Source organism: Nicotiana tomentosiformis, chromosome 8 (assembly GCF_000390325.3).
Source record: "Nicotiana tomentosiformis chromosome 8, ASM39032v3, whole genome shotgun sequence".
In the NCBI taxonomy this organism is placed as follows: Eukaryota; Viridiplantae; Streptophyta; class Magnoliopsida; order Solanales; family Solanaceae; genus Nicotiana; species Nicotiana tomentosiformis.
The window spans coordinates 36,646,838-36,662,418 of record NC_090819.1 but is presented as its reverse complement, the minus strand read 5'-3'; the positions used below and the strand labels follow the sequence as shown (position 1 = coordinate 36,662,418).

Genomic DNA, 15,581 nt, shown 5'->3' with positions numbered 1-15,581 from the left:
GTGGTTCCACCAGTTGATCTTGATAGCATCGTAGGAAGCTCAAATCTATTCAAGGACAAAGCTGAAGCTTTGGAATCTCAAAGATGGTCTTTAACAAGATGTCAAGCTAAAGAGTTGCAAAACAAGGCCATTAGACTTCAAGGGCAAATAAAAAAGTTGTTAATTAGGAGGAAGAGCTCAAGAATAAAGGATGTGAATTGGCTAGGTGATAGCATCAAGGACACATAGAGTTTTGGAAGCTCCAAGAAAGCTATTTACGAGATCTCAAGCTGAAGAGTTGCACACTAAGGTTGTTGGACTTCAATGACAAATAAAAAAGCTTTTAATTGTAGAGGAAGAGCTCAAGTCCAAAGGAGATGAATTGTCCAAGTTTTACAATTATTTGGTGGTCCATATTGAAGTCAAAGAGGAGGAAGATTGGGTCACTAAATCAGCACTTAAAGTCTACCAAAAGGGCTCAAAATGAGCTTAAAAGAGGTCCAAAAGGGGGTGTTTCAAAAGGAGCCCAATTGGAGTCCAAACCAATGGCCCAAACTAGTAGTTTTAAGTTGCAAATCTGCCCCAAAGGGATTTGGCCGCCCCCGCCTAATTTTAATGATTTTCTTACTCCTTAGCAACCACCCTACCTAATTGTAATGAATTTTTGATCCCTTAGCAGCCACCCTACGTAATTTTAAGGACTTTTTACGCCTTAGTACTCCTATAAACAAGGAGTTCTTCTCATTCATTGAGATACTTCATTATTGATTAAGTATATCATACTTTGAGAGTTATTTTGAACTTTTGTTACTTGTGCTTTGAGATTTATCTTTCAACCTTTATTAGTTCATATTTCAAGGTAGTAAGACTACTTCTCTATTGTGATATCTTTGATTCCTTTGTGGTATTCTTAGAAGGTGATTAATACTAGTTATTAATTATTGTCTCAAGTTACTCGTAAAGCGGTCAAGATCCGAATCTATTATTTTGATTTTCTTTTAAGTAAAGGCGTTTGATTTCTTCAATAAATTAAGATGTTGTTGCTTTGATCTTGTTAAGGCTATAGAACCTGCGTTCTTGAAAGTTCTTGGAATTCTTTCCTTGAAATTTTCTATATCCTTTATTTTTTGCCCCTTAGTGCTAGTTGTTCAATTCCTTATTGTTATTGTTTCCGCATTTACTTTTCAAACTCTTACTCTAGTTTGGATTCCTGACCTAGTCGTTATCAAGTGGTATCAGAGCGGTTCTATCAAGATTTGTTTCTTGATAATTTTTCAACCAAGCCTAGTAGTTCTTGAATTTGGTTCTTCTTTCATTAGTTCCCCGAAAAATCTGAATTTTACTACTATGAACTTCATACGAGTTGGGTTTAACTATAAATCTACAAAGTATTTTATTCAAAGGTTATTTCGAGAGAGAAAAAAAGGCAAAGAGAGGTAAGAGCATTATAGGAAAAAAGCCAAATTTTAGAGATACATATTTCCTTTAATCTATGTCAAAATGTCTCAAACAAGTAGTTACAGTAGAAAGAGGAGAACTATGACTCAACAACTTGAAAAGCCGAACTTACAGTATACTGAATGGAAGGAAGACAATGGTAAAGTTATTTTTCAAACAAGAGCTAAAGTGATGTCTTCAATTTATACCCTTAGAATTGACAAAGCATTTGGCTATAACTTAATTAGCACTTATATGGTTGAGAAATTAAACCTATCTTGTGTTGAACATATTGAACCCTACATGTTGAAAGGAATAAAGGTAGATAAAAGAGTGTTATTGAAATTCTCTATTGGAAGGTATGAGGATGTGATTTGGTGTGATGTCATTCCCATGAATAGTTTTCATATCTTGTTGGGAAGGCCATGGTATGTCTATAGAAGTGCTTCATATAGTATGAAAAAAAATAGATACTCTTTTGAGGTTAATGCAAAGAAACTCCTTCTTGGGCCTTTGAATCCCTCACAAATTTGTGAAGATGAAAAGAATGTTAAAGAGAATATGAAAAAATATGATGGAGAAAAGAATGAGAGGAGTAAGGGAGTGCATGTTGACATTCCAAGAGAGGAAAAAGGAGAGGTTGTCTTGAGTGAAAAGAGTGGGATATCAAGTGAGGTAAAGAGTGATCTTGAGAAAAAAGAAAAGAGAGAAGGTAATGAGATAACAAAAGTCTGTGGGGTAGAGAGAGAAAAGCAAGAGGGTTTGAGTGAAGAAAAAAAAAACTTTAGTGAGAGAAAAGAGGCTAAGGGTGAGGAGAAAGTTAGTCTTGAGATAAAAGCCAAAGAGAGTGTAAGCAAGAAAAAGTTTTCTTTACTTCCTAACCCATTAACTCTTTCTTGTATTAGTTCTTGTGATTTTGTGCAGCCAAATGTTGAAAGACCTTTTGAAATGGGAGGTAAGGCACAAGAGATGGTGTCAAATGATCCAATTGGATTACAACATGAATTTGGCCAAATAAATTCTTGTTGGATGGTGGAAGATAAAAGCTTGGTTAAATTCTTTGTTATTGAATCTTTTGACTATTTTGATCCTTATTTACAAGTTTATGACATGGAGTTGCCTAAAAGCATTGCTAAGTTGGAACCATTGAATAAAAGAATATAAGGTGATGATGTTCCATTGGTAATTAAGTCCAAGTATGGTATGTATAATTGGTTTATTTGCATTCTTATCCTTTCTAGAATACCTAAGGTATTTTTGGAAGTAATGAATTATACTCTTATTTCTTATGTTGGTGACTTTATAATTTTTGTGGATAATGATATTTTGATGCACATCAAGTCATTAACTGTAATATCTAAGTTAAAGTGCAATAGTAATTTGCTTCCTTTTGAAATTGTGTATGACATAGATGATTATGTATTCCAACTTGATGGAAAGAACATGAAATTTATGAGAAGAGGCTTGCGAATGAGTTAAATATTTCTTCTTCTCTTATTCAAGTGGCTAATGAGTTTTCATGTGATAATTGCTAGAATGTGATTTTGTTGTATGATGGGGAGTCATTCTTCAAGTCATGTTCATTGTGAGCTTGTAAAAGTGTTTGTTACTAGTAAAGAGGATATGTATGATTGTTGTAATACTTGTGATCAAATACTCTTTCATGTAGAGGAATCCATGAGATTTGTAATTATAGATAGTTGGCTATATCATGAAAGTATCTTATTTGATATATGTGATAGAGATACTTATATTAAATGGATGTGTGGTCAATCTTTTATAATTTCTTTGTCATGTATATCTATGGACTACCTTACCGACAAGATCGAAATGCAAGTTCTATTGCATGGCGCATCTAAGAGAGGTTTTTATTGTATTGATCGAGGTAAGCATAAATTTTATTGAGATGATGATGTCCATATGCTTTATAAGGGAGTATTTATACCTATTAGGATTAATTGGGTTAAATAGATACATGGTCACTATCTTATTTTATTCGTACTATTTTTTCATATTAGTGGATGCAATTTACTAGTGCATGTTTTCTTTTTCTTGCAAGGTCGAAATTCGAGGACGAATTTTCTTCAAGAAGAGGAGAATGATAGCATCATAGGAAGCTCAAATCTATTCAAGGATAAGGATGGAGCTTTGGAATCTCAAAGATGGCCTTTATCAAGATGTCAAGCTAAAGAGTTGCAAAACAAGGCCATTAGACTTCAAGTGCAAATAAAGAAGTTGTTAATTGGGAGAAAGAGCTCAAGGATAAAGGATGTGAATTGGTTAGGTGATAGCATCAAGGACACACAGAGTTTTGGAAGCTCCAAGAAAGTCATTTACGAGATCTCAAGCTAAAGAGTTGCAGACTAAGGTTGCTGGACTTCAATGACAAATAAATAAGCTTTTAATTGTAGAGGAAGAGCTCAAGCCCAAAGGAGATGAATTGTCCAAGTTTTACAATTATTTGGTGGTCCATATTGAAGTTCAAGAGGAGGAAGATTGAATCACTAAATCAGCCCTTGAAGTCAAAATGAGCTTAAAAGAGGTTCAAAAGGGGGTATTTCAAAAGGAGCCTAATTAGAGTTCAAATCAATGGCCCAAACTAGTAGTTTTAAGGTCCAAATCTGCCCCCAAAGGGATTTGCCTCCCCCCCACCTAATTTTAATGACTTTTCTTACTCCTTAGCAACCACCCTACCTAATTGTAATGAATTTTTGATCCCTTAGCAGCCACCCTACCTAATTTTAAGGACTTTTTACGCCTTATTACTCCTATAAACAAGGAGTTCTTCTCATTCATTGAGACACTTCATTATTGATTAAGTATATCATACTTTGAGAGTTCTTTTGAACTTTTGTTACTTGTGCTTTGAGATTTATCTTTCAATCTTTACTAGTTCATAGTTCAAGGTAGTAAGATTACTTCTCTATTGTGATATCTTTGATTCCTTTGTAGTATTCTTAGAAGGCGATTAATACTAGTTATTAATTATTGTCTCAACTTACTCGTAAGGCGGTCAAGATCCGAATCTATTGTTTTAATTTGGTTTTAAGTAAAGGCGTTTGATTTCTTCAATAAATTAAGATGTTGTTGCTTTGATCTTGTTAAGGCTATAGAACTTGCGTTTTTGGAAGTTCTTGAAATTCTTTCCTTGAATTTTCCCATATCCTTTATTTTCTTTCCCTTAGTTCTAGTTGTTCAATTCCTTATTGTTATTGCTTAAACATTTTTACTTTTCAAACTCGTACTCTAATTTGGATTCCCGACCTAATCGTTATTAGATCTACTGCCAAATACCATCAGCCACCACTTAACTTCACCATACTTTAAAACAAACAATGTGTTTATAGAATCAATCGTCATCATCAACAATTCTATATGTAATTTCAAAAGAGTAAAAAACTTTATCTATTTTTAGCACTAAGAAAACTTAAATTCTGTCCATATAAGGCATCTGTAGACAGATTTTTGCCAAGTCCATTTTTCTCTGGAAGTTGGGCGGGACAGGAATTAGAAGCGAGAGAACAAAAAAATCAAAAAGAACAGATAGGGAGAGAAGGGAGCGTAATAAAGGAGAAAAGTGAAAATAAAGAAAATAAGTTGGATTTTCTGGGAGTTTGGGTGAACCGAATTCATGGGAGAATGGCCCAACGGCTAAGCAGTAATTGTTTTAATAATTAAATAGAAATTAGAGACAAAAAGATGTTAAAAGAATATCTAAGGCAATGCCTAGTAAATCTATTATAGAATTGTGAAATAATTTTTTAACTCAAATTTAAAGACAAAAATATTATAAAAGAATATTCAAAGCAATGCCGTGTTACTTCTATCAATATCAGTTGTAATAGCAACACGACAATTTATATGAGTAAATAAATAGCTCAAATATTATTTATATTCATGCTTATATTTATAAATATAGCTCTTTACAGTTGTGGGAGGAAAACCTTTATAAGTAGGATTAAAAAAAATTTTAATATAATGCACAAATGCAGGGTCAGAAGAAAAACTATAGGGTAAGCACATAAAAGTTACCATTTTTGCCAATTCTTCCCGATCGTTTTTTGGATCATAATATAAAATATCATCGGTAACTGTGTTAATTTCCGGTTGAAATTAATTTGAACTGGTACTAGGGTCAGCCTGACTAGGACTAGGTACACTTTTTCCCTCGGCCAGAGCTTTCAGACGTTGATATCTGACGTTATCTTTAGGGTATTTTTTTATGTGTCTAGCCAAAGATCCCGTCCTCAACCATGATCCAGTATATTTAAAAGCTACCTTCATACCACAAGTTTTATACTTAGCCTTATTTTTGGAACTAATTGAGTAAAAAATAGCCAAACAGGAGATGTTTCCTGCCGTTTGATAGGTTCTCTAGAAAAAGTAGGGGCAGTAACGAGAGTACCAGATGGGTCATCATTTAGATTAGCAGGGTTATCACTACTTAGGTCAATATCAGGAGCAGGACTAATGGTGTATCACCGTCCGGTTGAGTTTCATCAAGATCAATTTCCTCATCATCATTTTCATCAATAGTATTATAATTATTAGAATAGAGAGCATTCATTAATTCATGGTCTAAATGTTCATCGGGTGCAATATTATGGTAAAATTCAGTGTCGTAAAATTATAATAAACTATTATCGGTATCAAGAATATCAGGTGTAGGTATGGGGTTTGGTTCGGGGAGCCGGGGCAGGGGAGGAGGAACAACAGTACCACTAGATTCGCCAGTCTTGGATATTCCCTTATTCTTATTTTTATCAAAAATATTTCTTAAGAAAGACATCTTAATTAATCAAGTAATAGAAAATAAATAAAACAAACAAAACTATAATATTAAGACTTAATAGTTGGAACGAGTTTACCGAATTGACAAACAACTTGTTGAAATTTGATTATCGTTGAAGACTTGAAGACTTCAATTCACAAACTTCACAATTTTTTCACAAATTGTAACAACCTCAATATTTTTTGGAATAAAGTAAGTAATAGTAGCAACCTTAAAATTTTTTTACTATTTTTTTTTATAAAGTAAACAATTGTAGAAAGTATAAAAGAAAATTAGAGAGAGATTTTAATAGATTGATATTGATTTTGTAAGAAAATGAAAGAATGGGCGGTATTTATAGTAGAAAATAGAGAAAATATAATAATAAAAAGTTTGGGGTTAAAATTAAGTTGGGAGGGGGAGGGGAGGATTGAATGGCTATTTTTTAAATAGCCAACGGCTATTTTTTAAACCCCCAACAACTCTTTTTTTCACAAGCCAAACGGCTTCTTTTTTTAAAAAAATATTCGTTGGGCCCGCCAAGGGACCGGTCTAGTTCCGGTCCCATGGCGGGCCAAACGGGCCCGGTCCTAACGGTTCCTAGCTAAGAACCGGCCCACGAGACCGGCAGGAGCCCACCTCTAGCAGTCCTAACGGTCCCAGCCTGTTTAGCCGTTTAGCCCACTTAACCCAGGGGGCCAGGCCAATCCCGGGTCCGGCCCGTTTGGCCCGCCAAGGGACCGATCCGGTCCCGGTCTCTTGGCGGGCCAAACGGGACCGATCATAATGGTTCCTAACTAAGAACCGGCCTACGAGACCGGAACGAGCCCACCTCTAGCGGGCCTAACAGTCCCAGCCCGTTTAGCCCACTTAGCCCGCGAACCGAGGCCGATCCTGAGCCCGACCCGACCCAATTTCCACCCTTAACGGAGAGACAGGAAAGGGGATGCGTTTTTTTCTTTTATTTTTACATTTTGTCGTCCTTTTTAATTATTTATGATTTTAGTACCAAATTAAAATTTTAGTAAATTAATTTTGAAAACACTTGGGACCCATAGATAACAAATGTCAAGTAATAAATGGTTTTTGTATCTGACATGTAATTTATGTCTGGCAATTAAGATACATGTTCTAGTGGAGGGATTTATTATTGTGCAAATGGATAAGTTGAAGTGTTCAAATGAAAAAGGTGAAAGTTTGTTTACCGGAAAAAAAAAGTGGTGTAAGTTTAAGTAGCTAAGAGGTTTATTTGGCTAATATATAGCTAAAGAAATACCACCAAGGGTTGTCGTGGAATGAGTAGGATATATCTTTTCGCCCTTAATTAGATATTTCGAATTTGAGTCCTAGAAATTAAAATGAAAAAACTACTTCAACCTTTCAGATGAAAATTTCTACCAATATTAATCAATTTATAAAATACTGTCATTATTAACCAATTACTCTTTTTTTTAATTCCAAGTCAGGATTTTATTACCACTTCAAAACAGAATACACTTTGTAGAAGAAGGGGATAGCCTGACCTTCTATTACCATCTCATATGTTTGATCAAGAACTGATTATAAAACAACAAAAGGGGGTGCATTACCCAGTGATAATAAAGTTGATGTGGTCAAGGTGACTCATAGACAAGAGCACTAGACCTTTTCTTTTCGACTTAGAAAGATGGTAATTGCCACCTATCTAAATTTAGTAAACCTTTAACTTGTCTTGGCATTGTCTAAAAACATGTATAAATATGAGTTACTTCTTGTTGATGACATAAAGAAGCCATTTTATCTGTTGCTTGATTGGCCTCTCTAAAGCAGTGCTTAGTAAAAATGCTTCTACCTTCCATTAACTTCCTTATCTCCTTCACATTGCCCTCAATTCTCCACTCACCCATAATGCATCTATGAAGCAATAAAGAGTCAGTCTTGCCAATAATTAACACATGACCCTGTTCAATGCACCACTTCAAGCCAAACAAGAAAGCAACAGCTTCAGCCCAGTTGCTGGTTCCGTGACCCAAAGGCATTGAGTAAGCCATCAGCACTTTACCATGGTTGTCTCGAACCACTCCTCCTCCACCACACATCCCATTGACACTACTTCCATCATTATTCATTTTGACAAATAATAATGGGGACTTAGCCAAGAAACCACCTTCCCGCATCTTTCAAACAATGATACCTCAAAGAGTTTAACCCGAATTCCACTAGTCATGATGGCACCTAACCCAACCCGCTAGGTAAGTCAAACAATAATTACACAATTCTAATAAAGATAAATAAGAACTCATTAAGTGAAATAACTGAACTTCTACACAATAATCCAAGCATTGATAGTATAAGTCATGAGCCGCTAAGATTTGGATTTACAAAGCTGGTATGAAAATAATTACAATATCTGTCTGGAATATACATAAATAGAATGCAATCTCTAAAAGTACCAAGGACAAGTGATAGCTATCACTACTAAAAAACTGCCAAAAAGCGTCCAGAAAAACCGACCGAAATCGGTCGGAATCCAACAAAAATCGACCGATTTCCGACCGTTTACAATTGGTCGATAAAATAATGGTCGCAAACAGGGAGTGACCGAAGTCGGTCGGTAACTGTCAACGCAGTTTGACCAAATATCTGACACAAATTAATTTTACCGACCGACGTATTGTTAAAAATATTTTTTTTTAATTATTTTTAAATTACCAACCGAATTTGGTCGGTAATTTAATTATTCATTTTTCTAAAATTATTAAATCCGACCGAATTCGGTCGGTATTGTTAAAAATATTTTTTAATTATTTTTAAATTACCGACCGAATTCGATCGGAAATTAAATTATTTATTTCTGACCGCAATCGGTCGGTATTGTTAAAATATAAAATTATACATTTTTACAAGAACTTGATCCGGTAAATTCACTCGCACAGACTTGAACTGGTAAAGCTGTGGCAAAAGATAAAAAGTTACATATAAGTTAGGAGAGGGAAAAGTTTGGTTGACTAATTATTGTGAAAGCTAAATACACGAAGTAGTTTACCTTTCCTTAGAACAACAACAACAACAACAACCCAGTATAATCTCACTAGTGGGGTCTGGGGAGGGTAGTGTGTACGCAGACCTTACCCCTACCCTGGGGTAGAGAAGCTGTTTCCGATAGACCCTCGGCTCCCTCCCTCCAAGAACTCCCCAACTTGCTCTTGGGGTGACTCGAACTCACAACCTCTTGATTGGAAGTGGAGGGTGCTTACCTTTCCTTGCCATTCGAAATTAACCAAGTTGTAATAAGGGTCCAACAGTATGGTTACATCTCCTCTTTGGATCTGTCAATCATCAGTAGTTTAATATTATAACATCATTTATTTATTGTTCAGGCATAGTTCTACTGCAGAAGTTTAGCAGCAAACTGAGATGTAAATATCTGAAATATATTACTAGTTTCTTAGCTAGCCTCTGCCGCTCTGATAAAATGATGTATTAATACCATCTTCTTCTTTTTTGGGTCCATTGAGATCCTGGGATAATACAAATATGCCAAAAAAACATCAAAACAGCACAGTGAATTAGACTTACTGCCATTTCGTGTTTGCAATGCACTGTAAGTATGAAACAGTCCAGCTTGGTATCACATAGCACATAGTATCTGTAATAGAAGAGTGAAAGGGGATGTTGAAAATGAAAAGTAAAAAAATGATGAATTGTTATGAGCTCTTCGTAGGTGAAATAACTTACAATGGATACACTTTCTCATTGTTAACCGGCTACAAAACCTTTGCTAAAACTGCTGGCCCTTCATTGTGACCGCCAGCTAGGAGATCCATGGTCACTTCTTCGTATGAAGGACTCACTGCAGGGAAGTACTTTTTACCTCAATATATGAAGAGCATAATCTAAAACCTCTTTGTTTCCCCACTCTTTCCCTTACTCTTTTCTTTTTTGATGAAGTGAAATATCATTAAGACATCCAGGGGATGCAAAGTTACGAACAGAAGAAACACAAAACTTATACAGCTAAGGAGTGACAAATTCCAGGAAGTGATCTGAGTTATTTACAGGGAAAAGGTTAACCAAACAACTAGCCTTAATCTTACCTTGAAAGATAGCAGGATCATCGAATTTAGCTGCATCCTTCATAAGCTCAAGTATAATTGACCGTATTCCCAGCTTTCAAAAGTAGTAAGTTAGGGACATATCAGATGCGCAACTACCCAGAAAACTCCTATAACTAGATATTAGTGCCTGATACTTCACATTTATGATGTTAACCATACACCTGAAGAAACTAATATAGAATTCTCTAATGATTCTAATGGTGTCATTAGAATTAATAATAAGAAGATAACTTGACGATTCTTTAAGTTAACTAACCAAAATAAATTAACCTCACCTTAAGCAATATGTCTAATTTGTCCGGAAGTCTAATCATCATGTTCATATCTTTTGTACCATCAAGTGCAGAATTTGACTGCACAGAAAGTGAGAACCCCATAAGCGCTCTTTCGTAATTCTCCAGTATCTGTTGAGGTTTTTTGTTTTTAAGATGAAATAGTCTTAAAATGAGGGTAAATGGGAAATGGAGGGAAAATGAAATTTTTGAGTAAAATTTTAAGTTTCCCCCTCTTGACAATGAGACATTGTCCCATATTGAAAGAGGAAAAGATTTTTGGTGGGTATATATATAATTGCTCTTCTTGTAGCTCTTAAAGAGTTAAGAAGAAAGCAAGCATCACGCCGTCGTCGTCGTCGCTCGCTCGGCTCGGCTTCGGCTTCGGCTTCGAATGATTGATTGATTAATTTTTTGGACCAAATTTATATGTTAATAGTAAATATTAACGTAAGATTAACCGCATTTGTAACGGATATTTTCCAATCCGTGTATTAACCACCAGGCAGCCGCCTAATGCTCTTCTCACCATGAATGTGCTTGCTCCACAAACAAGCTAATGCTTGCTCCACCATGGAGGGTGGACGATTGTTCTTCTTCAACACTGGCTGCTATATATATGTGCAGCAGCTGTTGAAGAAAGACACACACAATACACAAGACTGAAATCGCTCAACAGATTTGGCTATACATTGCACTCCTTCCTCTCAGCATTTCCATACGATTTTCTGAGTTTCTACTCCTTCGTTCTGCATTGTTTTTAACTTCAAACAAAGCAACTGTAAGTGTGATTTGCTACCGAACTTTGGGTTCGCTGAAACACTAGGATTTGAAGTACCACTACACCAGTGTGTTATTCGTTCTATCCTGTGAGGAAATAATCCATAACCTTGGGTACTAGGAGGGGATTAAATTCCATAAGGAAACACTGTGAATTCAGTGGGCTCGAATTAATTACTGTTTCATTACGATAACTTACATTTTGCAGAATTATTATTTACAAATACAGTAATATTGGCGGGACTAACAATCTTAAGGAATTTAATATTTATTTCTATATTTGTGTTATTCTTATTATTCTGCAAACTAAAATCTTTGTGGTTTTGTGTACTCCCGTTTTGGAGAGTAAAGCCTTCGTGGCGTTTTATTAGAGATTAAAATCTACGTGATTTTTACTCCAGTTTGAAAACGTGTATTAAACGTTTGTTTGTGTCATTTTTTATTTTCCAGAAAAAAATGACGACTGAAAGCGAAAACCAAGCTATTCCGATGGTGACTGCCAACGCATCGACAAGCCGAACACCGGCATTGGCAACAGCAGAAAAACTCAGAAAATTTTCCGGGATTGATTTCAAGCGCTGGCAGTAGAAGATGTTCTTCTACTTAACAACGTTATGTCTACAGAAGTTCATTAAGGAAGATGTTCCTGATCTGCCAGATAAAACTCCAGAGAATGAACGCTTTATCGTGATTGAAGCGTGGAAGCATTCTGATTTTTATGCAAGAATTATATTCTTAGCGGACTGGATGATAATCTGTATAATGTATACAGTGGCGTGGAGACGTCAAAAGAATTGTGGAATGCGCTTTAAAAGAAATATAAAACTGACGATGCCGAGATGAAGAAATTCGTTGCCGCAAAATTTTTGGACTACAAAATGGTAGATAGCAAGTCTGTTATTACCCAAGTCCAGGAATTACAAGTGATTATTCATGATCTACTTGCTGAAGGTCTTGTCATCAATGAAGCATTCCAAGTAGCAGCAATGATTGAGAAGTTGCCTCCGTTGTGGAAGGACTTCAAAAATTATTTGAAACACAAACGAAAGGTAATGTCCCTTGAAGATCTCATTGTTCGGTTGAGAATCGAAGAGGACAATAAAGCTGCTGAAAGGAGAGGCCGTGGAAATTCAACAATAATGGGAGCAAATATTGTTGAAAATAACAAAAAGAGGAAGAAGGCTTCTGGTCCGAAATACAACCCAAGCAAGAAGCAGTTCAGTGGAAACTGCTACAACTATGGGAAAACCGGACACAAATCTACGGAGTGTCGTGCTCCGAAGAAAGACAAGAAAAGGGGTCAAGCAAACATAGTAGTAAACCATGATGATGTTGATAACTTATGTGCCATGCTTTCTGAATGTAACTTGGTGGAAAATTCTAAACTGTGGTGGTTTGATTCAGGAGCCACTCGCCATGTTTGTGCAGTTAGAGAAGCTTTGGCTACTTATGCTCTTGCTGGACCCGGAGAGACAGTTTATATGGGAAATTCTTCAACAGCAAAAGTTGAAGGATATGAGAAGATATTTCTGAAAGTGACTTCTAGCAAGGTCATGACTTTGAACAATGTCCTTCATGTTCCCGAAATGAGAAAGAATTTATTCTCTACTGGACTTCTTGTTAAGCACGGTTTTAAGTGCGTTTTTGTGTCCGACAAGGTTGTCATAAGTAAGAATGAAATATTTGTAGGAAAAGGTTACCTCACCGAGGGCCTTTTTAATCTAAATGTAATGGTTGTGGAAAACAATAATAATATTTCAGCTTCTTCTTACTTACTTGAGTCAAATGATTTATGGCATGTACGTTTGGGTCATGTCAATTATAAAACCTTGTGGAAAATGATTAACTTGGAAGTACTGCCTAAGTTTGAATGCGAAAAATTAAAATGACAAACATGTGTGGAATCTATGTATGTTAAACATCCTTATAAGTCAGTTGAAAGGAATTCAAATCCTTTAGACTTAATTCACACAGATATTTGTGACATGAAGTCAATACCATCTCGCGGTGGAAAGAAGTATTTCATAATTTTTATTGACGATGGTACTCGATATTACTATGTTTACTTACTGAATAGTAAAGATGAAGTAATAGACGCATTCAGGCAATACAAAAATGAAGTTGAACACAACTTAACAAGAAAGTAAAAATGATAAGAAGTGATAGGGGTGGTGAATATGAATCTCCTTTTGAAGAAATATGTTTAGAATATGGAATTATTCATCAAACTATAGTCCCTTACCCGCCCCAATCTAATGGGATTGTGGAAAGAAAGAATCGCACATTAAAGGAGATGATGAACGCATTGTTGATAAGTTCTGGTTTGCCACAGAACTTATGGGGGGAAGCCATTCTTACGGCTAATCGAATATTAAATCGAGTGTCCCATAGCAAAACACAATCCATTCCATATGAAAAATGGAAAGGAAGGAAGCCCAAATTGAATTATTTTAAAGTGTGGGGGTGTTTGGCAAAAGTGCAAGTTCCTAAACCCAAAAGGGTAAAGATAGGACCGAAAACCGTTGATTATGTTTTCATAGGATATGCGACAAACAGTAAAGCATATCGATTTCTGGTTCATAAATCAGAAAATCCCTACATTCATAATAATACGGTTATAGAATCAGATAATGCTGAGTTCTTTGAAAATACATATCCGTATAAAAAGGAATGTGAGTCATTTGGTGAAGGATCTAAACGACCTCAGGAAGCAACAAAAGAAAGAATATGTAATCAGGAGGATCCAAGACGTAGTAAACGTCAAATAAGGTCTACTTCATTTGGACCAGATTTTATGACTTTCTTAATGGAGAATGAGCCTCAAACATTTAAAGAAGTTATGACTTCTTCGGAATCATTGTTTTGGAAAGAGGCAGTCAATAGTGAAATAGAATCCATATTAAACAGCCATACATGGGAATTGGTTGATCTTCCTCCTGGAAATAAACCATTGGGTTCTAAATGGATTTTTAAGAGAAAAATCAAAGATGATGGCACTATTGATAAATTCAAGGCAAGACTCGTAGTCAAAGGGTATAGACAACGAGAAGGTCTAGACTACTTTGATACATACTCTCCAGTTGCAAGAATTACGTCCATACGGATGTTAGTAGCATTAGCTGCAGTGTATGGTCTTGAAATTCATCAAATGGATGTTAAGACGGCCTTCTTAAATGGAGAGTTGGAGGAAGAAATTTAAATGGAACAACCTGAAGGGTTTGTGGTTCCAGGTAAAGAAAAAAAAGTATGTAGACTTGTTAAGGCTCTTTACGGACTAAAATAAGCACCCAAACAATGGCATGTGAAATTTGACCAAACAATGTTGTCAAATGGTTTTAAGATAAATGAATGTGATAAATGTGTGTACATTAAAAATGTTCCAAATCACATAGTCATTGTTTGCCTATATGTGGATGATATGTTGATAATGAGTAATGACATTGCCAACATAAATGCTACTTAGTGTATGCTCAATAGCAAGTTTGATATGAAAGACTTGGGAGTTGCTGATTTAATTCTGGGAATTAAGATCCATAAGACTCCTCAAGGTCTGGCATTGTCACAATCTCATTATATTAAGACAGTACTTGAAAAAATCAAGCACTTGGGCTTTAAAGTTGTAAAGAATTCAATTGACGTGAATCTTGCATTAGCAAAGAATAAAGGCCAAAGCATATCACAATTGGATTATGCTCGTGTATTGGGATGCTTAATGTATATCATGAATTGTACACGACCAGATATAGCTTGTGCTATAAGTAAACTGAGTCGATATACGAGCAATCCAGGCCAATCTCATTGGATGGCAATGAAACGAGTTTTGGGATATTTAGAACATACCCAAAACTTTGAATTGCACTACAGTAATTTCCCTGCGGTGATTGAGGGATACTGTGATGCAAATTGGATCACCGGTTCAACTGATTCTAAGTCCACAAGTGGATATGTATTCACTATTGGTGGAGGAGCGGTATCTTGGAAGTCGTCCAAACAAACATGTATTGCCCGCTCTACAATGGAGGCTGAATTCATAGCCTTAGATAAAGCCGGTGAAGAAGTTGAATGGCTCCGGAATTTCTTGGAAGACATTCCATTTTGGCCCAAACCGTTGGCACCAATATGCATACATTGTGATAGTTAAGCGGCAATTGGAAGGGCTGGGAACGTTATGTATAACGGTAAATCTCGTCATATATGACGAAGACATAAAACCGTTAGGCAATTACTCTCTAGAGGAATTATCAC

The 15,581-nt window shown here is 35.8% G+C and overlaps 1 long non-coding RNA gene across 1 annotated transcript; it reads right to left on the bottom strand.

Annotated features, from left to right (window-relative positions):
- Window positions 1–9,666: 9,666 nt before the first annotated feature.
- Window positions 9,667–10,396, bottom strand: LOC117273520 (uncharacterized). The gene is made up of 3 exons (XR_004503521.2): window positions 10,264–10,396; window positions 9,905–10,019; window positions 9,667–9,815 (listed from the first exon to the last, which is right to left on the bottom strand). It is a non-coding gene; the product is annotated as an uncharacterized lncRNA (long non-coding RNA).
- Between the last annotated feature and the right edge of the window lie 5,185 nt (window positions 10,397–15,581).